Below are 23,056 nucleotides of genomic sequence, written 5' to 3' on the forward strand. Positions count from 1 at the left end.
AAATATATAATATACAAATGTACACTAGAGTTTTTTAGTAAAAACCTGATTTCTGAAAAGCCTATAAAAGTGATAAATCCTCAGTAAGACTGATCAACAACAAAAGAGAGAAAAAATAATATTAGAATGAAAAATGGGACACCAATGTAGATGCTACAGATACTACAAAGCTAATAAAGGGATTATTTTGAGCAATTTTGTGGTAAATTTTTTCAAAATTTAAAATAAATGGACAATTTTAAAAGCACAATTTACCAAAGTTAAAATAAATAGAAATGTAAAATCTGAATATTCCTATATTCATTTAAAAAGTTATATCTATAATTTAATACCTTCACACTCAAAAAATTCCAAACCTAGATTTCTTTATTAGGAAAGTCGTTCAATTATATAAAGAAGAAGTTGAATTACTCTAACTAAACAACAACAAAAGAGGCAATACTTTGATTTCAACTTAACTTTATAAGGCTAGCATAATCTTGCTACCAAAACCTGACAAGGACACTAAAGGAAAGGAATATTATAAGCTAATTTTGCTAATGAATATTGATTTTAAATGCCTAAATGAAATACTAGCAAATGAAATTTAGTGTATTTAAAAATCATAGCACATCACAATCAAATTAAACTTATTCCAGATATGCAAGGTTGTTATACAATTCAAAGACAAATTGCCATCTTCTGTTTTGTGTTGCTATAAAGAAATACCTGAGGCAGGGTAATTTATAAAGAAAAGAGGTTAATTTGGCTCATAGTTCTCCAGGCTATACAAACAGCATTTGCCTCTGGTGAGGGCCTCAGGCTGTTTCTACACAGGGTGGAAGGTAAAGGGGAGCTGGCTTGTGCACAAAGCACATGGTGAGAGAGGAAGCAAGAGAGAGTGAGGGAAGATGCCAGGGTCCTTTAACAAACAGCTTTCATGGGAACTAGAACAAGAACTCACTCACCCCCACCCCATTAAGGGCATTAATATATTCATCAGGGATCTGCCTCCATCACCCAAAGACCACCCATTAGGCCCCCACATCTAACACTGGGATAAAATTTCAACATGAGCTTTGTGGGGAACAAACATCCAAACTATAGCATTCTGTCTCTGGCTCCACCAAAATCCATGTTTTCCTGACATGCAAAATATAATTATGGTATCCCAATAGTTCCCCAAAGTATTAACTTGTTGTCAACATCAACTTGAAAGTCCAAAGTCTCATCTCAGACTAAAGAAAAGTTCCTTACAGCTAAGAGCCTGTAAAATCAAAAGCAAGTTATTTACGTCCATCATATGATGGTGGTACAGGCATTGGGTAAATATTTTCATTCCAAAAAGGAGACATTGGCCAAAAGAAAGGAATAACAGGCCCTATAAAAGTCTGAAACCCAGCAGGACACACATTCAACCTGAAAACTCCAAAATAATCTCCTTTGAGTCCCTGTCCCACATCCTGGGCTCACCGGTACAAGGAGGAGGCTCTCAAGGCCTAGAACAGCCCTGCCCCCATGGCTTCACTGAACACAGTCCACATGGCTGCTTTCATGGGTTGGAGTTGAATACCTGCAGCTTTTCCAGGCTGAGGTTTCATGCTGCTGGTGGTTCTATGATGCTGGGGTCTCAGCAGCAGCCCTGCTCCCAGAGCTCCATTAGGCTTTGCCTTGTTGGGGACTCTTTGTCATGGTTCCATCCCTGCAGCAGGTTTCTGCCTGGGTACCTAGGCATTCCAATACATCCTCTGAAATCTAGGTGGAAGCTACCAAGCCTCCATGGCTCTTACATTCTGAGTGCCTGCAGACTTACCACCACATGGATGCCATCTGGGCTTATGGCTTGCTTGCATCCTCTGGAGTGGCAGCCCAAGCAGTACCTGGGGCCACTTTGAGCCAAGGCTGCTCCAGCTGGGAATATATACCTAATGCCTGTACCACCATTGTGGTATGCAAGGAGCTGGGATGCAGGCAGTAGCAACCCAATGTGGTGCAGGGCAGAGGTGCCCAGTCCTGCCCCCCAAAACCATTCAGTCCTCCTAGGCCTCTGAGCCTGTGATGAGACATGCAGTTGTATTAGCACATTTTACATTGCTATAAAGGAATACCTGAAGCTGAGTAATTTATAAAGAAAAGAGGTTTATTTGGCTTACAGTTCTGCAGGCTGTACAAAAAGTATGAACCAGCATCTGCCTCTGGTGAGGGCCTCAGGAAGCTTACGATCATGGAAGAAGGCAAAGGGAAGCAGGCACATAACATAGCAAGAGAGAGAACAAGGTGCCAGGCTCCTTTTAACAATTAGATGTCACATGAAGTAATAAAGTGAGAACTCACTTCTTATCAAGGGGAGAGCACTAAGCCATTCATGAGGGATCCACTCCCATGACCCAAACATCTCCCATAAGGCCCCAACTCCATCTCCCAACATTGTGGATCACATTTCAACATAATATTTGGAGGGGACAAATATCCAAACTATGTCAACAGCCTAAAGATTTCTGAAATGCTTTGGGGCCTTTTCGCCATTGTTTTGACTATCAGCACCTGGCTTCCTTTTATCCATGCTAATCTCTCTAGCAAATGTTTGCTCTGAAACACTCTCAGATTCCTCTCCTGAAAACTCTCTTTTCTTTTCTACCACATGGTCAGACTACAACTTTTCCAAATTTGTATGCTCTGCTTCCCTTTTAATTATAAACTCTACCTTTGGGTCATTCTTTTGTTGCCATATCTGATCATAAATTGTTAAAAATAGCCATAGCTAAAGTGCAATAAAATATGTATATATATCAAAAAATAAAAATAAAAATAGCCACAATACTTCTTGAATGCTTTGCTGCTTAGAAATTTTTTCTGCCAGATATCCTAGGTCATCACTTAAGTTCAGCCTTCCACAAAGCCCTAGGGCATGGACACAATGCATCCAAGTTCTTCGCAATAGTGTGACAAGCATGACCTTTGCTCCAGTTCCCAGTAAATTCCTCATCTCCATCTGAGACCTTATCAGCCTACCCTTTTACCATCTATATTTCTATCAGCATTTTGGTCCACTTAATCAATCTCTAAGAAGTTTCAAACTTTTTCTCATCTTCTTGTCTTCTTCTGAGCCCTCTAAACTCTTCCAACGTCTGTCCATTACCCAATTCCGATGCTGCTTCCACACTTTCAAGTATCTTTATAGCAACACCCCATTCTTCAGTACCAATTGCCTATCTTCATTTGTTTTGCGATACTATAAAGAAATACCTGAGATTGGATAATTTATAGAGAAAAGAGGTTTATTTGGCTCATGCATGGCACTAGCATCTGCTCAGGTTGCTTCCACTCATGGCAGAAGGTGAAGTGTAGCTTGTGTATGCAGAGATCACACGGCAAAAGAGGAATTAAGACAGAGGGGTTGTTTAAAAGGGGTGCCAGACTCTTTTAAACAACTAGTCCTCGTGGGAACTAATACAGTGAAAATTCACCTCCCCACTCAAGGAAAGCGTTAACTTATTCATGAGAGATCCACCCCCATGAACAAAACACCTCCCATTAGGCCCTACCTCCAATATTGGGATCAAATTTTGACATGAGGTTTGAGGTTACAAACATTCAAACTATAGCATAAATTACGTTCAACACATTTATAAAATAGAGGAGAAAAGTCATTGAATCATCTCACTCCATGCAAAATAAGCATTTGATGAAACTCAAAACTAATTAATAATTAAGTAAAATAACATGAAAGTTCACAAACAGAACTAGACTTCATATAATAAGGGGCAGCTACAAAATATTTATAGAATTTACTAGAGGAGTTCAATAGCAGATTGGAAATGTTTGAGGAATTTGGCAAAGGGAAGAATCAGAAAGCTTGAAGATAGTTAAAAATTTTCTGCCTAAGATGAGGAAAAAGAAAAAATTCTGCTTCCATTATTTCTATTTACTATTGTACAAGAGATTCTAGCCAGTGTAATATCATCAAAAGAAATAAAAGATGCAAGAACTGGAAATGAAGGAAAAACTGCCAACATTAAAGAAAATATAATTGTGTATGTAGAAAACACAACAGACTCTACAAACAAACTATTAGAATTAATAAGTGAAAATTGAGAAGAACTTCTTAAAATCTACTCCTCAAAAAAAGCAACAAAAACACTGGCAGAGGAGATTGTAAAAATCAACTTTTTCAGAACTTAGAAAATAATCAAAGGTTTGAAACAATCTGAAGAGCATTTGTTAAACACACAGACACACACACACACACAGAGCTAAATCTCAGTAAGAACAGCATGGTTTACAATACTTTAACCTGTCTTATTTCCATACCTCTCTCTCCAGCTCTATGGTAGCCTTAAAAATCAATAGATTTACAATCATGGTAACCATGAAACCAGCAGCCTAGCAGCCATTGAGGGAGTAGAATCAATTTGGTGCTCCCAAAAATCTTCATCCTCAGAGATTTATCATTATCTGACTTTTCTGGAAGTTCCCTGAAAGCCCCCACTCATGGAGCTAGTCTTTATCTGACCTAATTTAGAGTTCACTCACTGTGAACTTTCCCCTGGGACATTTGTTGAAAACAGTTAGTGGTTTTTATTTAATATTGCAGTGGCCTGAGGCAATGATAACAGTTAAGGCAAATACGAAGTTAATCAAATAATCCAAAAAAAAAAAAAAAAACTAGGGAAAGAAATGTCCATTCAGGGTTTTGAAAAGCTCCAATATATTCCTAGGACTCTAGAAAGCCAAGCACATGTGCAAAGTCTTTGTGTATGTCCAGGAAGGCCTAAGAAGAATCTAATATCTCAGCTCTGGTGAACCTAGAGGCTCTGTACAAGCAAGAAGTAAAAGCTAAGGCAGAAATATAAAGTGCTGCCAGGGTGTTGAAAACATCCCCACGATATACATACATAACATTTTGGCAAATACTGGGAGATATATTGGTTTAATGCCTTTAAGAAGATCTCAGCCAACCATTAGCTGACCAATAAAGTAAATAAGCAAAGATTTAATGGCCACACATATAACAAAGACTACAAACTTTACAGAATTCATTCAGTAAAATAACTAAACAAACAAACATAAGCAGCCACAACAACAAACAACATCAAAAAGCTGAATGGGGGATGTGATTTCCTAAGTTTCCACATCATTCTTTTTTAAATGTCCAATCTTCAACAACAAAAATGTGAGACACGCTAATAAACAAGAAAATATGGTCCATATACAAGAAAAGCACAATCAATAGAAACGCTCACTGAGGAATGTACTAGACAGATATGTTAAATCAGCTATTTTCAATATGGCCAAAAAATTAGAAGAAACTATGACAAAATAACTAAAGGAAAGTATAACTATATCTCATCAAAAAGAGAATATCAATAAAGTGATAGAATGTATTTAAAAGAATTTTTATTCTGCTGAGAGAGAAAAATAAAAGAATTAGCTAAAAATTCTGGACTTGAAAAACACAGTAACTGAAATAAAATTTACTAGTTCAATAGCAGATTGTAAATGTTTGAAGAATTTGGCAAAAGGAAGAATCAGAAAGCTTGAAGATAGATAACTGAGATTAACCATTTGTGAAACAGAAAGAAAACAGGCTGAAAAATATAAGCAGAACCTCACAAATTGTGGCACATCATGAAGGATACTAATGCCCAATATGTGTAATGGAGTCTCAGAATCAAAGGAGAAAGAGAAAGGGGGTGGAAAAATTTTTTGAAGAAATAATAATAAACTCCCCAAATTTGATAAAAATATTAATCTACAAATCCCGGAAGCTTAAATAACTCCAAGTAAGATGAACTCAAAGAGAGCCATGGCTACACACATCTAATACATGGTGGCTCACACCGTAACCCCAACACTTTGGGAGGCTGAGGCAGGAGGATTGCTTGAGCCCAGGAGGTCGAGACTGCAGTGAGCCATAATCATGCCACTGCACTCCAGCCTGGGTGACGGAGCAAGACTCTGTCTCAAAATTAATACTACTACTAATAATAATAGGGAGAGAATAGAGCTATATAGGAATAAAGTTTTTGTATGCTATCTAAATAAAGTTGGTATTAATTCAAACTAAATTGTTTTAAGTTGTTAATTCTAATCCCCAAGTCAATTAATAAGAAAATATCCCTAAAATATATAGCAAAAGAAATGACAAGGAAATTAAAACAGTACACTAGAAAATATTTGTTTAACACAAAAGACCACAATGGAAGAATAGGTGTACAAAGTAAGACATAAGATATATAGGAAGAAAATACTAAATAGCAGCTCTAAATTCTACCATATCAGTAATTAAATTCAATTTAAAATGATTAAATATTCCAATCAAAAAGTAATATTTGTGGGCTGGATTAAAAATACTTGGTTCAATTGTACATTGTCTACAAGAGCCATATTTTAAATTCAAAGACACAAATAGGTTGAAAGCCAAAGAATAAAAAAAGGTACACTTTGCAAACCATAACAAAGAGAACTGAAGTGGCTACACTAACAATAAATAAAATAGCCTTTAAGAAAAAAATTATTTGAGACAAAGGACGTTTAATAGGGATAAACTGGTCAATTCACCAGAATACCTAATTATAAATATATATGCATCTAATAACACATCCCCGAAACACATGAAGCAAAAACTGACAGAAGTGAAGGGAGAAACAGACTATTTAAAATAATAGAGTGAGACTTTAATGTCCCACCTTAAATAATATATTAAAAACTATACCAAAGTCTGGCCGGGCGCGGTGGCTCAAGCCTGTAATCCCAGCACTTTGGGAGGCCGAGGCGGGTGGATCACGAGGTCAAGAGATCGAGACCATCCTGGTCAACATGGTGAAACCCCGTCTCTACTAACACAAAAAATTAGCTGGGCATGGTGGCGCGTGCCTGTAATCCCAGCTACTCAGGAGGCTGAGGCAGGAGAATTGCCTGAACCCAGGAGGCGGAGGTTGCGGTGAGCCGAGATCGCGCCATTGCACTCCAGCCTGGGTAACAAGAGCGAAACTCCGTCTCAAAAAAAAAAAAAAAAAAAAAAAAACTATACCAAAGTCAACAAAGGAGAGGACGTAAACAAAGCTATAAACCAACCTGTCCTAATAGACATCTATCTATAAACGCTCCACCTGAAAACAATAGAAATTCCTCCCACATGCACACAGAACAGTCTCCAGAATTGACCACCTGTATTAAGCTATTTTGAAAACCTCAATAAATTTGAGGGTTTAAATAATGCAAGGCATATTATCTGACCACAGTGGAATGAAATTAGATAAAAATATCAGAAGGAAATTTGGGAAAAACTCAAATATGGATAAATTAAACAGCATACTCCTAAATAACCAATGAGTCAAAGCAGAAACCATAGTTAAATTAGAAAATACTTTAAGATGAATGAAACAGGCAACATAACAAAACTTATGGGTTGCAGCAAAAGCAGTGCAAAGAGGGAACAGTATAACTGTAAACACATATACATTAACACAATCTCAAATCAATAACTTAAACTTCTATCTTATGAAACCAAAAAGGGTCAAACTCTACTCAAAGCAAACAGAGGAGAAATAATAAATGAAGAACAAAAATAGAGAAAATACATGAACTAAAGATTAGCTCTTTGAAAATATAGAGAAATTTGATAAACCTTCACACCAACAGTGTACAAGCATTTCAATTTCTCCATGTGCTTGTCAATACTTGCCTTTTCTTAACCTTTATTAAATAGCTTGGCTATTATTAAATAACTTGGTTACTATTAAATAGCCATCTCAACAGGTATGATGTAATATCTCCTTGTGGTTTTAATTTCTGTTTCCCAGATGACAAGTGATTAAACACTTTTAATGTATCAATTGGCCATTTATACACTCTCCTTTGGAGAAATGTCTCTTTAATTCCTTTGTACATTTTTAATTAGATTATTTGTACTTTGTTTGTTGTGTTGTTGTCATTTTGCTACTGAGTTGTAGCAATTCCTTAGATTTTTGGGATATTGACTCCTTATCAGATATATGATTGACAAATATCTTCTCTCATTCTATAGGCTACCTGTAAACTCTATTGAGTGTTTCCTTTGCTCTGCAGAAGCTTTTAGCATGATGCAATCCCATTTGTCTATTTTTGTTTTTGTTGCCTGTGCTTTTGTGGTCAGATGCAAAAAATCATTGCCAAGACGAATGTTAAAAATTTTTTCCCCTATATTTTCCTGAAATTTTACAGTTTCTGGTTTATATTTAAGTCTTTAATACATTCTGTGTTAATTTGTGTGTGGTATAAGACAAGGGTCCAATTTTATCCTTTTGCATATGGATATCCAGTTTTTCCAACATCATTTATTGAAGAGACTATCCTTTCTCCCTTCTGTTTTCTTACCATTCTTACTGATTGTATATACGTGGATTTATTTCTGAGCTTTCTACCCTATCCCATTGGTCTGTATGTCTGTCTTTATGCCAGTAATATTCTGTTTTAATTAATGTGGATTTGTAACATTTTTGAAACTAGACATTATAAGGTCTCCAGCTTTGTTCTTCTTTCAAGATTACTGTGGTTATTTGGGGTTTTTAGTGGTTCCATATAAATTTTAGGATTGTATCTTCTTTTAAAAATGCCATTGTGTATTGTGAAAATGGCCATACTGACCAAAGTAATTCAGAGATTCATTGCTATTCCCATTAAACTACTGTTGACATTACTCACAGAATTTGAAAAAAAAAATTTTAAATTTCTATAGAGCCAAAAAAGCCCATATAGCCAAGAAAATCCTAAGCAAAAAGAACAAAGCTGGAAACATCACACTACCCAAGTTCAAACTATACTACAAGGCTACCATAACCAAAACAGCATAGTACAGACACATAGATCAATGGAACAGAATAGAGATCTCAGAAATAAGATCACACATCTACAACCATGTGACCTTTGATAAATCTGACAAAAACAAGCCATGGAGAGAGGATTCTCTATTTAACAAATGGTGCTAGGAAAACTGACTAGCCATATGCAGAAAATTGAAACTGGACCCCTTTCTTACATCTTATACAAAAATGAACTCAAGATAGTTAAAGACTTAAATGTAAAACCCAAAACTATGAAAACTGCAGAAGAAAATCTAGGCAATACTATCCAGGACACAGGCACAGGCAAAGATTTCATGACAAAAACATCAAAAGCGATTGCAACAAAAGCAAAAATTGACAAATGGGACCTAATTAAACTAAAGAGCTTCTGTGCAGCAAAAGAAACTATCATCAGAGTGAACAGACAACTTACAAAATGGAAGAAAATTTTTATAATCTATCTCTCTGACAAAGGTCTAATATCCAGAATTTACAAGGAACTTAAACAAATTTACAAGAAGAAAACAAACAACCCCATCAAAAAGTGGGCAAAGGACATGAACAGACACTTCTGAAACACATGAAAAAAAGCTCGATATCACTAATAGAGAAATGCAAATCAAAACCATGATAAGATATCATCTCATGCCAGTCAGAATGGCAATTATTAAAATGTCAAGAAACAAGATACTGGTGAGACTGTGGAGAAATAGGAAAGCCTTTACACCGTTGGTGGGAATGTAAATTAGTTTAACCATTGTGGAAGACAGTGTGGCAATTTCTCAAAGATCTAGAACCAGAAATACCATTTGACTCAGCAATCCCATTACTAGGTGTGTGCCCAAAGGAGTATACATTATTTTATTATAAAGAAACATGCATACTTACGTTCACTGCAGCACCATTCACAATAGTAAAGTCATGGAATCAACCCAAATGCCCATCAATGATAAAGATAATATGGTATATATATACACCACGGAATACTATGCAGCCATAAAAAGGAATGAGATCATGTCCTTTGCAGGGACGTGGATGGAGCTGGAAGCCATTATCCTCAGCAAACCAACACAGGAACAGAAAACCAAAGAATACATGTTCTGACTTATAAGTGGGAGCTGAAAAATGAGAACACATGGACACAGGGAGGGGAACAACACACACTGGGGCTGATCAAAGGGTCCATGGGGAGGGAGAACATTAGGATAAATACCTAATACATGTGGGGCATAATACATAGGTGATGGGTTGATAGGTACAGGAAACCACCATGGTACAAGTTTCCCTATATAACAAACCTGCATGCCCTGCACATGTATCTCAGAATTTAAAATAAAGTAAAGTAAAATGAAATATGCCATTGTGATTCTGAAGCAACCTCAAGGGGAAATAATAGGGAGTTTCCTCACAAAAATTAAAATAGGACACCATATAATCCAGCAATGTCATTTCTGGGTAGATATCAAAAGAATTAAGATCACAATCTCAAAGAAATATTTGCATTCTCATGTTCATTGGAGCATTATTCACAACAATCAAGATATAAAATAACTTAAATATCCCCAAACCAATGAATGGATAAAGAAATGTATTATACATAAAATGGAATATCTTTAAACCTTAAAAAAGTAGAAGATCATGCTGCATGTGACACCATGGATGAACCTGGAGAACATCATGCTTAGTGAAATAACTCAGTGACATAAGCACATATACTACATGATTTCACTTATATGAGGTATCTAAAATAGTTAAACTCATAAAAGCAGAGAATTTAATGGTGAATTCAAGGAGCTAGAGGGGATGGGAATTGGGGAGTGCAGCAGGTGAAAAGTTTTAATTATGCAAAAAGGATAAGTTCTAGGGATTTGCTGTGTAACACTGTGCCTATAGTTAACAATACTTTATCGTACACTTAAAATTTTGTTAAGAGGGTAAATCTCAAGCTAAATGTTCTCACTACAAAAAAGAAGCAAGTGGCAGAGAAAACTTTTGGAGGTGATGAGTACGTTTATTATCTTGATGGTGGTGATGGTTTCATGGGTGTGTGCATACATTCAAACCTATAAAATTGTATACATTAAATATATGCAATTTTGTATAACAATTATATTTCAATAAGACCACTAAAAATATTTGAAAACAGAATATATTGTACAAGAAAAAAATTGACAAATCTTTAGTCATAAAAGAAAAAGAAAAAAGAGAGAAACCTCAAATTACTAACCTCACAGAAATTAAAAATTACAAGGGAATACTGTGAACAATTGTATGCCAACGAATTTTAAAACCTAGATGAAATGAGTAAATTTCTAGAAATACACAAACTACCAAACTGACTCAAGAAAAATAAAAAATCAGAATAAGCCTTTAACATGTAAAGAAATTGAATTAGTAGTAATTCACACAAAGGAAGACACAATGCCTTAACTAGTGAAACATACCAAACTTTTAAAGAAGAATCAATATTAATCTTTCACAAACTATTCCAAAAAATAAATGAGAATGAAACACTTCCCAACCCATTCTATAAGGCCAGTATTACCCCGACACCAAAACCACATTAAAACATCACAAGAAAACTGCGGACCAACATGGCTTATAAATATAGACACAAAAATCCTCAGTACAATACTAACAAACCATATCCACAACATATTATGTAAAAGGATTATACACAGATCAAGTGGGATTTATTATGGGGATGATAGTTAGCCCAACTATAAAATCAATGTCACGCACCATTATTAATGGAATAAAGGATAGAAACCTCATGATCATGTCAATAGATGCAGAAAAAGGATTGAATAAACCCAACACCTTTTCATGATTAAAAAAACACTAGGCCAGGTATGGTGGCTTATGCCCATAATCCCAGCACTGTGGGAGGCTGAAGTGGGTGGATCACAAGGTCAGAAGATCGAGATCATCTTGGCCAACATAGTGAAACCCCGTCTCTACTAAAAATACAAAAAATTTAGCTGGGTGTGGTGGTGCGTGCCTGCAGTCCCAGCTACTCAGGAAGCTGAGGAAGGAGAATCACTTGAACCGGGGAGGCGGAGGCTGCAGTGAGCCAAGATCGTGCCACTGCACTCCAGCCTGGTGACAGAGCAGGACTCCATCTCAAACAAAACAAAACAAAACAAAAAACACTAAAAAAACTAAGACTAGAAAAGAACTTCCTTAATCTGAAAAAAGTAAGGTGACTATAAAAACCCATAACTGACATAACAAGTTTTCCTCCTAAGATCAAGAACAAGACAAGGATGTCCACTCTCACCACTTCTACTCAACATTTCACTGGAGATTCTAGCCATGGCAACAGTCAGTGAAAAGAAATTTTAAAAATTTAGATTGGAAAAGACATAAAACTCTCTCTGTTTATAGATGACACTATTCTCCAGACAAAAATGTTAAGGAAGCCCCTAAAAAACTAGAGCTAAGAAACAAATTCAGCAATGTTGCAGGATACAAGATCAATATAATGTGAAATTAATTTTATTTCCACACATCAGCAACAAAAAATCCAAAAAGGAAATTAAGAAAACAAATCTATTTATAATAACATAAAAATGAATAAACAATTAGAAATAAATTCAGCAAAAGAAGTATAATAATTATACACTAAAAGCTATAAAAGATCATCAAAAGAAATTAAAGATCTAAATCAATGGAATGGCATCCCATGTTATAGGATGGGAAGTTTTCATATTATTAAGATGAAAACACTCCCCAAATTGATCTACAGATTAAATGCAATCTCTACCAAATTCCAGTTGCCTCTTTTGAAGACATTGAAAAGCTGATCCTAAATTTATATGGAAATATAATGGATGCAGAATAGTCAAAACAATCCTGAAAAAGAAAGGCAAGGTCAGAGGACTCACATTTCTCAATTTCGGATGAGCCACGACAGTGCAGTACTGGTGTAAGAACAGATACAAAGATGAATGGTACAAAAATAAAGAGAGGAGGAGGGAAGAGGGGAATTGGGAGTGACTGCTAATGAGAACAGGGTTTATTTTTGGAGAACTGAACATCTCTGGAATTAGATAATGATTGCACAACTTTGTGCAACCATTCAAAGTTTTTTTCCATTCACCCCAAATTGGAAAAAAACAAATATCAGTGGTTAAAGAAACCACTGAATTGTACACTCACAAAGGGCAAATTTCATGGTATGTGAATTACGTCTTACTTCAAAAATGAATACATGAGCTTAACAGGTACACAATTTCAGTTTTGCAAGACAAAAAGAGTTCTGTGAATGAGTGGAGGTGAAGATACAACAATGGCAATATGCTTAATGCCACCGAACTGCACACTTGAAAGTAGTTAAGATAGTATATTGTGTGTTACATGTATTTTACCACGATTAAAATAAAGTCGTTAAATGACTGAATGATAGAGAAAAATAGTGAATTTAGCAAGGTCATTGCATACAAAATCAATATATTTTTTAAATTTTTATTTATGTATACCAACAACAAGCCATTAGAAAATAAAATGTTAAGAAAAATACTATTTAAAATAGCATCAAAAAACAAATCAACCTAGAACTAGATTCAAAATAGATGTGTATGATCTCAACCCAAAAACTCAAAAATATTGTTCAAATACATTAAGACTACATATATAAATGGAGTAATATAATATATTCATGATTAGATGATTTGATATTGTTAATATGTCCACTCTCCCTCTATAGATCCAAAATGATCCCAATAAAATCCCCAGATGGTTTTAATTTTGGTGGAAATTGACAAGCAGATTCTAAATTTTTATTGAAATGTAAAGAGTCAAGGCAATTTTGAAGAGCAACAAGAGCAGAACTAAAGGATGTATGCTATTAGATAATGAAACTTATTATAAAGATACAGGAATTAGGACAGTGGCATTGGAAAATAAACATAGACAAACAGACCAAATATAAACTATCTAGAAACAAATTTATGCACATACGGGTGCTAGATTTAAGACAAAGTTGCCAATACCACCCAATAGAGAAAAGACTGTCTTCTTAAAAAATAACATAGGACAAGATCTTTATGACCAAAAGACTGATAAATTGGACTATGCTATAATGAATAACTTTCATTCCTCAAAAGATGCCATTAAGAGAATGTGAAGCCATGGAATGGGAGATATTTACAAAAGAGAACTAATAAAGAGCTCACAGTCATGTATATTAAAAGCCCCTATAAATCAGTAAGAAAAAAAGTCAGAAAATATAGTAGGAAAATTGGGCAAGAAACTTGAATAAGCACTTCACAAACAAAGATAGCCAAATGGCCCCCAAGAAACCTATGAAAAGATGTTCCACAGCTTTAGTCATCTAAGAAATGCAAAATAAACCCAAAATGAGTTACTACTACATGCTATCAGTATAGGTAAAATTAAAAGAGCTGGTATTACCAAGTATTGGCAAAGATGTGAAAAAAAACTAGAACTTTCAGGGGACTTCCACCAAGATGGCTGAATAGGAACAGCTCCAGTCTGCAGTTCCCAGTGAGAGCAAGCCAGAAGGCAAGTGATCTCCACATTTCCAACCGAGGTACCAGGTTCATCTCATTGGGACGGGTTAGACGGTGGGTATAGCCCAAAGAGGGCAAACCAAAGCAGGGTGGGGCATGGCCTCACCCGAGAAGCACAAGGGGCTGGAGAACTCCCTCAGCCAAGGGAATCCATTAGGGACTTTTCCAGACACTCCGGCACTCTGGCTCAGATATTACACTTTTCCCATGGTCTTCACAACCCACAAACCAGGAGATTCCCCCCAGTGCCTATAATACAAGCACCCTGGGTTTCCAGCACAAAACTGGGCAGCCGTTTTAGCTGCTGTCATTTTTTTGTTGTTATTTTCTGTTTGTTTGTTTTTTTCTCATACCCAAGTGGTGCCTGGAATGCCAGCGAGACAGAACCACTAATTCCCCTGAAAAAAAGGGGGCTGAAGCCAGGGAGCCAACTGATCAGGCTCAGTGGGTCCAACCCCCACGAAGACCAGCAAGCTAAGATCCACTGGCTTGAAATTCTTGCAGCCAGCACAGCAGTCTGAGCTCAACCTGGGATGTTTGAGCTCAGTGCAGGGAGGGGCATCTGCCATTACTGAGGCTCCAGTAGGCAGTTCTAAACTCACCTGTGTAAACAAAGTCACCAGGAAGTTTACACAGCAACTAGGCAGAGCCCACGGCAGCTCAGCAAGGCTTCTGCAGGCAAACTGTGACTAAACTCCCTTCTTGCTAGTCAGGGCATCTCTGAAAAAAGGCAGCAGCCCATCAGGGACTTATAAATAAAGCTCCCACCTTCCTGGGCCAGAGCACCTGGGAAAAGGGGTGGTTGTGGGTTTCACTTCAGCAGACTTAAATGTCCCTGCCCAGCAGTTCTGAAGGGAGCAACGGATCTCCTAGCACAGCAGTTGAGCTCTGATAAGGGACAAATTGCTTCTTCAAGCGGCTCCCTGACCCCCATTTATCCTAAGAGACACCTCAGAAAGGAGAGCTCTGGCTGACATCTGGCAGGTACCCTTCTGGGACTAAGCTACTAGAGGAAGGAACAGGCAGAAATCTTTGCTGTTCTGCAGCCCCCATGGGTGATTCCCAGGCAAGCAGGGTCTGGAGTGGACCTCCAGCAGACCTGCAGCAGAGGGGCCTGACTGTTAGAAGGAAAACTAAAAAACAGAAAGAAATAGCTTCAACATGAACAGAAAGGACATCCACTCAAAGACCCCATCCAAAAGTCACCAACTTCAAAGACCAAAGGTAGATAAATTCATGAAGATGGAAAGAAACCAGTGTAAAAAGGCTGAAATCATCAAAAACCAGAATGCCTCTTCTCCTCCAAGGGATCACAACTCCTCACCAGCAAGGGAACAAAACTGGATGGAGAATGATTTTGATGAATTGACAGAAGCAGGCTTCAGAAGATGGGTAATAACAAACTTCTCCAAGCTAACGAAGCATGTTCTAACCCAATGCAAGGAAACCAAGAACCTTGATAAAAGGTTAGATGAAATGCTAACTAGAATGACCTGCATAGAGAATAACATAAACCACTTGATGGAGCTGAAAAACACAGCATGAGAATTTCATGAAGCATACACAAGTTTCAGTAGCCAAATTGATCAAGCAGAAGAAAGGATATCAGATATTAAAGATCAACTCAATGAAATAAAGTGAGAAAGCAAGATTAGAGAAAAAAGAATGAAAAGAAATGAACAAAGCCTCCAAGAAATATGGGATGATGTGAAAAGACCTCATCTACATTTGATCCATGTACCTGAATGTGATAGGGAGAATGAAACCAAGTTGGAAAACACTCTTCAGGATATTATCCAGGAGAACTTCCCCAACCTAGCAAGACAGGCCAACATTCAAATTCAGGAAATACAGAGAACACCACAAAGATATTCCTCAGGAATAGCAACCCCAAGGCATGTAATCATCAGATTCACCGGGGTTGAAATGAAGGAAAAAAATGCTAAGGGCAGCCAGAGAGAACGGTCAGGTTACCCACAAAGGGAAGCCTATCAGACTCATAGCAGATCTCTCAGCAGAAACCCAAAAAGCCAGAAGAGAGTGGGGGCCAATATTCAACATCCTTAAAGAAAAGAACTTTCAACCCAGAATTCCATATCCAGCCAAACTAAGCCTTATAAGTGAAGGAGAAATAAAATCCTTTACAGACAAACAAGTACTCAGAGATTTCATCACCACCAGGCCTGCCTTACAAGAGTTTCTGAAGGAAGCACTAAACATTGAAAGGAACATTCAGTACCAGCCACTGAAAAACATACCAAATTATAAAGACCATCAACTATTATGAAGAAACTACATGAACTAATGGCAAAACAACCAGCTAGCATCAAAATGCCAGGATCAAATTCACACATAACAATATTAACCTTAAATGTAAATGGGCTAAATGCCACAATCAAAAGACACAGACTGGCAAATTGGATAAAGAGTCAAGATCTATCAGCGTGCTGTATTCAGGAGACCCATCTCACATGCAAAGACATACATAGGCTCAAAATAAAGGGGTGGAGGAAGACTTACCAAGCAAATGGAAAGCAAAAAAAAAAAAGCAGGGGTTGCAATCCTAGTCTCTGATAAAACGGACTTTAAACCAAAGAAGATCAAAAGAGACAAAAAAAGGCATTACATAATGGTAAAGGGATCAATGCAACAAGAAAAGCTAACTATCCTAAATATATATTCACCCTATACAGGAGCACCCAGATACATGAAGCAAGTTCTTAATGACCTACAAAGAGACTTAGACTTCCACATAATAATAGTGGGAGACTTTAACACTCTACTGTCGATACTAGACAGATCAACAAGACAGAAAATTAACAAGCATATCCAGGACTTGAACTCAGATTAACACCAAGCGGACCTAATAGACATCTACAGAACTCTCTGCCCCAAATCCACAGAGCATATATTCTTCTCAGCACCACATCACACTTACTCTGAAATTGACCACATAATTGGAAGTAAATCACTCCTCAGCAAATGCAAAAGAACAGAAATCATAACAATCTCTCAGACCACAGTGCAATCAAATTAGAACTCAGGATTAAGAAACTCACTCAAAAGCTCACAACTACATGGAAACTGAACAACCTCCTCCTGAATGATTACTGGATAAATAATGAAATGAAGGCAGAAATAAAGATGTTCTTCCAAACCAATGAGAACAAAGACACAATGTACCAGAATCTCCGGGACATAGTTAAAGCAGTGTCTAGAGGGAAATGTATAGCACTAAATGCCCACATGAGAAACAAGGAAAGATCTAAAATCGACACCCTAATGTCACAATTAAAAGAACTAGAGGAGCAAGATCAAACAAATTCAAAAGCTAGCAGAAGACAAGAAATAACTGAGATCAGAGCAGAACTGAAGGAGACAGAGATACAAAAAACCCTTCAAAAATCAATAAATCTAGGAGGTGGTTTTTTGAAAAGATCAACAAAATAGATAAACCACTGGTCAGACTAATAAAAAAAAAGAGAGAATAATCAAATAGATGCAATAAAAAATGATAAAAGGGATATCACCACCAATTCCACAGAAATACAAACTATCATCAGAGATTACTACAAACACCTCTATGCACATAAACCAATAAATCTAGAAGAAATGGATAAATTCCTGAACACTTACACCCTCCTAAGACTAAAGCAGGAAGAAGTTGAATCCCTGAATAGACCAATAACAAAGTCTGAAGTTGAGGCAACAATTAATAGCCTATCAACCAAAAAAAGTCCAGGGCCAGATGGATTCACAGCCGAATTCTACCAGAGGTACAAAGAGGAGTTGGTACCATTCCTTCTGAAACTATTCCAAAAAGAGGGAATCCTCCCTAACTCATTTTATGAGACCTACATCATCCTGATACCAAAACCTGGCAGAGATACAACTAAAAAAGAAAATTTCAGGCCAATATCCATGATGAACATTGATGCAAAAATCCTCAGCAAAATCCTGCCAAACCGAATCCAACAACACATCAAAAAACTTATCCATCATGATCAAGTTGGCTTCATCCCTGGGATGCAAGACTGGTTCAACATATGCAAATCTATCAACATAATCCATCATATAAACAGAACCAAAGACAAAAACCACATGAACCCTATTCAGGGATTCTCAACAGATGCAGAGAAGGCCTTTGACAAAATTCAACAGTGCTTTATGCTAAAAACTCTCATTAAACTAGGTATCCATGGAACATATCTCAAAATAATAAAAGCTATTTATGACAAACCCACAGCCAATAAATGGGCAAAAACTGGAAGCATTCCCTTTGAAAACTGCCACAAGACAAGGATGCCCTCTCTCATCACTCCTATTCAACATAGTATTGCAAGTTCTGACTAGGGCAATCAGGCAAAAGAAAGAAATAAAGGGTATTCAATTAGAAAAAGAGGAAGTCAAATTGTCTCTATTTGCAGACAACATGATTGCGTATTTAGAAGACCCCATTGTCTCAGCCCAAACTCTCCTTAAACTGATAAGCAATTTCAGCAGTCTCAGGATAGAAAATCAATGTGTAAAAATCACAAGCATTTCCATACACCAGTAATAGACAAACAGAGAGCCAAATCATGAGCAAACTCCCATTCACAGTTGCTACAAAGAGAATAAAATACCTAGGAATACAACTTACAAGTGATGTGAAGGACCTCTTTAAGGAGAACTACAAACCACTGTTCAAGGAAATAAGAGAGGACACAAACAGATTATTAACCATACTTCCAACAGTAATTTATAGATTTAATGCTATCCCAATCAAGCTACCATTGACTTTCTTCACAGAATTGGAAAAAAACACCTTAAACTTCATATGGAACCAAAAGAGAGCCCACATAGTCAAAACAATCCTAAGCAAAAAAAAAAAAAACCAAAGCTGGAGGCATCATGCTACCTGACTTCAAACTGTACTACAAGTCTATAGTACTCAAAACAGCATGGTACTGGTACCAAAACAGAGATATAGACCAATGGAACAGGACAGAGGCTTCAGAAGTAATGCCACACATCTACAACTATCTGATCATTGACAAACCTGACAAAAACAAGCAATGGGGAAAGGATTACCTATTTAATAAATGATGTTGGGAAAACTGGCTACCCATATGCAGAAAGCAGAAACTAGATCCCTTCCTTATACAAAAATTAACTCCAGATGGATTAAAGATTTAAACATAAGACCTAACACCATGAAAACCCTAGAAGAAAATCCAGGCAATACTATTCAGGACATAGGCATAGGCAAGGACTTCATGACTAAAACACCAAAAGCAATGGCGACAAAAGCCAAAATAGGCAAATGGGATCTACTTAAACTTAAGAGCTTCTGCACAGCAAAAGAAACTATCATTAGAGTGAACCAGCAACCAACAGAATGGGAAAAATCTTTGCAATCTGCCCATCTGACAAAGGGCTAATAACCAGAATCTGCAAAGAATTTAAACAAATTTACAAGAAAAAAACAAACAACCCCATCAAAAAGTAGGCAAAGGATATGAACAAACACTTTTCAAAAGCAGACGTTTATGCAGCCAACAAACATATGAAAAAATGTTCATCATCACTGGTCATTAGAGAAATGCAAATCAAAACCACATTGAGATACCATCTCACACCAGTTAGAATGGTGATCATTTAAAAATCTGGAGACAACAGATGCTGGAGAGGATATGGAGAAATAGGAACACTTTTACACTGTTGGTGGGAGTGTAAATTAGTTCAACCATTGTGGAAGACAGTGTGGTGATTCCTCAAGGACCTAGAAATAGAAATACCATTTGACCCAGCAATCCCATTACTGGGTATATACCCGAAGAAATATAAACTGTTCTATTACAAAGACACATGCACACGTATGTTTACTGTGGCACTGTTTACAATAGCAAAGACTTGGAACCAACGCAAATGCCCATCAATGATAGACTGGATAAAGAAAATGTGGCACATATACACCATGGAAGACTTGGCAGCCATAAAAAAGGATGAGTGCATGTCCTTTGCAGGGACATGGATGAATCTGGAAACCATCATTCTCAGCAAACTGACACAAGAACAGAAAACCAAACACCACATGTTCTTGTAAGTGGGTGTTGAACAATGAGAACACATGGACACAGGGAGGGAAACATCACACACCGGGCCCTCTCAGAGGTTGGAGGGGTTAGGGGAGGGATAGCAGGGGATGGGAGATTGGGGAGGGATAACATTAGGAGAAATACCTAATGTAGATGACAGGGGGATGGATGCAGCAAACCACCAAGGTACGTGTATACCTATGTGACAAACCTGCACAATCTGCACGTGTACCCCAGAACTTTAAGTATAATTTAAAAATAAACTAGAACTTTCTATGCTGCTGGTGAGTGGGGACAATTGCACAATCACCTTAGAAAATGGTTTGCAGGATCTGGCAAAGTTGAACATATGCATATGATAGAACCCAATAATCCCAGGTATATTTCCAAGAGAAATGTGTACATATATGCACAAAAAGACATATACAATAAATCTATAGTATTATCATTTGTCATCATCCCAAACTGGAAAAAAACAAATGTCTATCAATAGCAGAATAAATAAATAAACCATGGTGAAGTTCTACCATGAACTAATGCACTGCAATGAAAAAGAGTAAACTATATGCAACAGCATAAATGAATCTCACAGACATAATGCTGAACAAAAGAAATCAGACACAAGAAATACAGACTGTTTGGTTCCATTGACTCAAATTACAAAACTAGACAAAGGTTTCTGTGGTGTTAGAAAGTAGAATAGTAGCTGCCTTTGGCGTGAGGGTTTGGGACTGGCTGGAGACACAAGGAGCTGGGAGTCTGGAGTGGTCATAACATTATGCTTTTGACCTGGATAGTGTCCAAACAGGGGTCTTCATTTTGGAAGAAGTCACTGAACTGTAAACTTATGACTTCTGCTCTTTCATGTGGTATGTTATATTTCAATTAAATCGCTTGAAAAATTAAAGTAGATAGATTTTATTCCATTGGCATCTTCAGGCTAATTCCATCCCAACAGTGTGGCCTTGGTATTCTCTGATGTGCATTCTTGGGTCTAGAGAAACCCACTGATCAGCTCCTCAAAACCCACTGAGATCCATGGGCATTGGCTCCTCTTCCCAAGCCTGCAGCTGCCCAGTGTGACCCATGGCTACCTGCAAAGGCAGGTGAGGGGCTCCATACTGTGGTCCTTCCACCCCTTTCCTCTTCTTGGGCCCAGAGCACTCAATACATGATCCCTTGCCTCTCAAATTCTGCCCCTTTAATCCTAAAACCACACATAGTTTTCCCCCAAGCCATGTGAACTTTTTAACCCATAAACCTAAGAAAGCATCTCCAAAAAGAAAAAAGCATCCTACATCTGAATCCCATTTGGCAACTTGCTAGCTTAAGTAGTAGCCTCAAGTAAATTATTCAGCCTCTCTGAGGTTGAGGATTAAAAATAGTATCTGCCTTTCAGATTTATTTCAAAGAAGAGAAAATATATGTAAATACTGAGCACAGGAATTTATACTTCGCTCAATAATTTCATTTTTGGAAAAATCAAAAGCAGAAGCAAAAAGCACACCTTTGCTAAAACCTGGCTTTATCCTTGCTTTTGGTGTTAACTCTAAATAAATAAGGTAGGGAAACTGTGCCAGAGCATAAAGCCAGGAAAACAGTGGGCAGGAAGGAAATGTAGTCACTGCCTGGCTAATCTTCCAGACAAAGCAAGACCCTCTGCAAGTCCACCTCTGGGACCACCTGCTTCCATCCTCCTTGTCATGGGAAGCTCACCTTTTCATAGTGCAGCCCACCCAGTTTGATTAAAATGTGCTAATTCATTCAAGGACTATTTATAGACTACATGGTAGATGCCAGGCACTGTGCCAGGTGTTGAAGATGCAAGAAACAAGATGGATACCAACCCTGCCCTTTTGGCACTAAGGGCCTAATGGGGTAATGAGCTTTAATTTTTAGGAAGTTCTCTGTGTAACAGTGCACTGAACAAGTAGGACTCATGGTCCAAAGCACCTATCTTTTTGTCTTCCACTGTTCCTTCAGGTCCCCCCTTGACTCTTCTAGCCACTTTTGGGTAATACAAATCCTCCACTCAGTCATTAGGGTATCCAGTCTCAGGTAGCTATCAACTCTCCCAAATCCATTCAACATTACAGCTCTTCACTGCCCCTCTGCCAAGCTCAGACCAGGCCCAGGAGGAAAACCCAAGCAGGCTTCCTTCTCCCTTCCTCGTCCACTGGCTGGCTAATACTGATGCCCCCCACCCTAGGCTCTGAATTGGGTGGGAAGGAAGGAGGGTAATGAGAGATAGGAAAGTTCTTATGTGTCGGGGACTGTTTTCAGCTGGCTTTGGGCTCCCTGGGTCTGGCAGGTGTTTAGAATTGACCCTTCCTTTCCATCGGTGCTTCTGTGGTTTCTTCAGGGCGAGCCACTCACCCATCACTGAGTGATTCTTTTGGTCAAGCATCTTGCCACATGTTTGCCCCTCCAGCCAACCTTCCCAAGGGAGGCAGAGGCTGGGGACCTGTTGTGACTCCACCCAAGGCTTTTTGTGCATATGGCTGAAGCTGGTCTATGCAAAACACTTCAGTATCCTCTGCCCTGACATTCTGGGGGTGTAGGATTCTCCTAACACATCCTCCTCTTTCTCCACTTACCCGCTGGCAGCTGGCCAACCTGACCTCCTTTAGATTTCTCA

The sequence above is a fragment of the Aotus nancymaae genome, unplaced genomic scaffold (assembly GCF_030222135.1).
Source record: "Aotus nancymaae isolate 86718 unplaced genomic scaffold, 86718_ANA_hifiasm-v0.15.2.pri h1tg000007l, whole genome shotgun sequence".
Taxonomy (NCBI): domain Eukaryota; kingdom Metazoa; phylum Chordata; class Mammalia; order Primates; family Aotidae; genus Aotus; species Aotus nancymaae.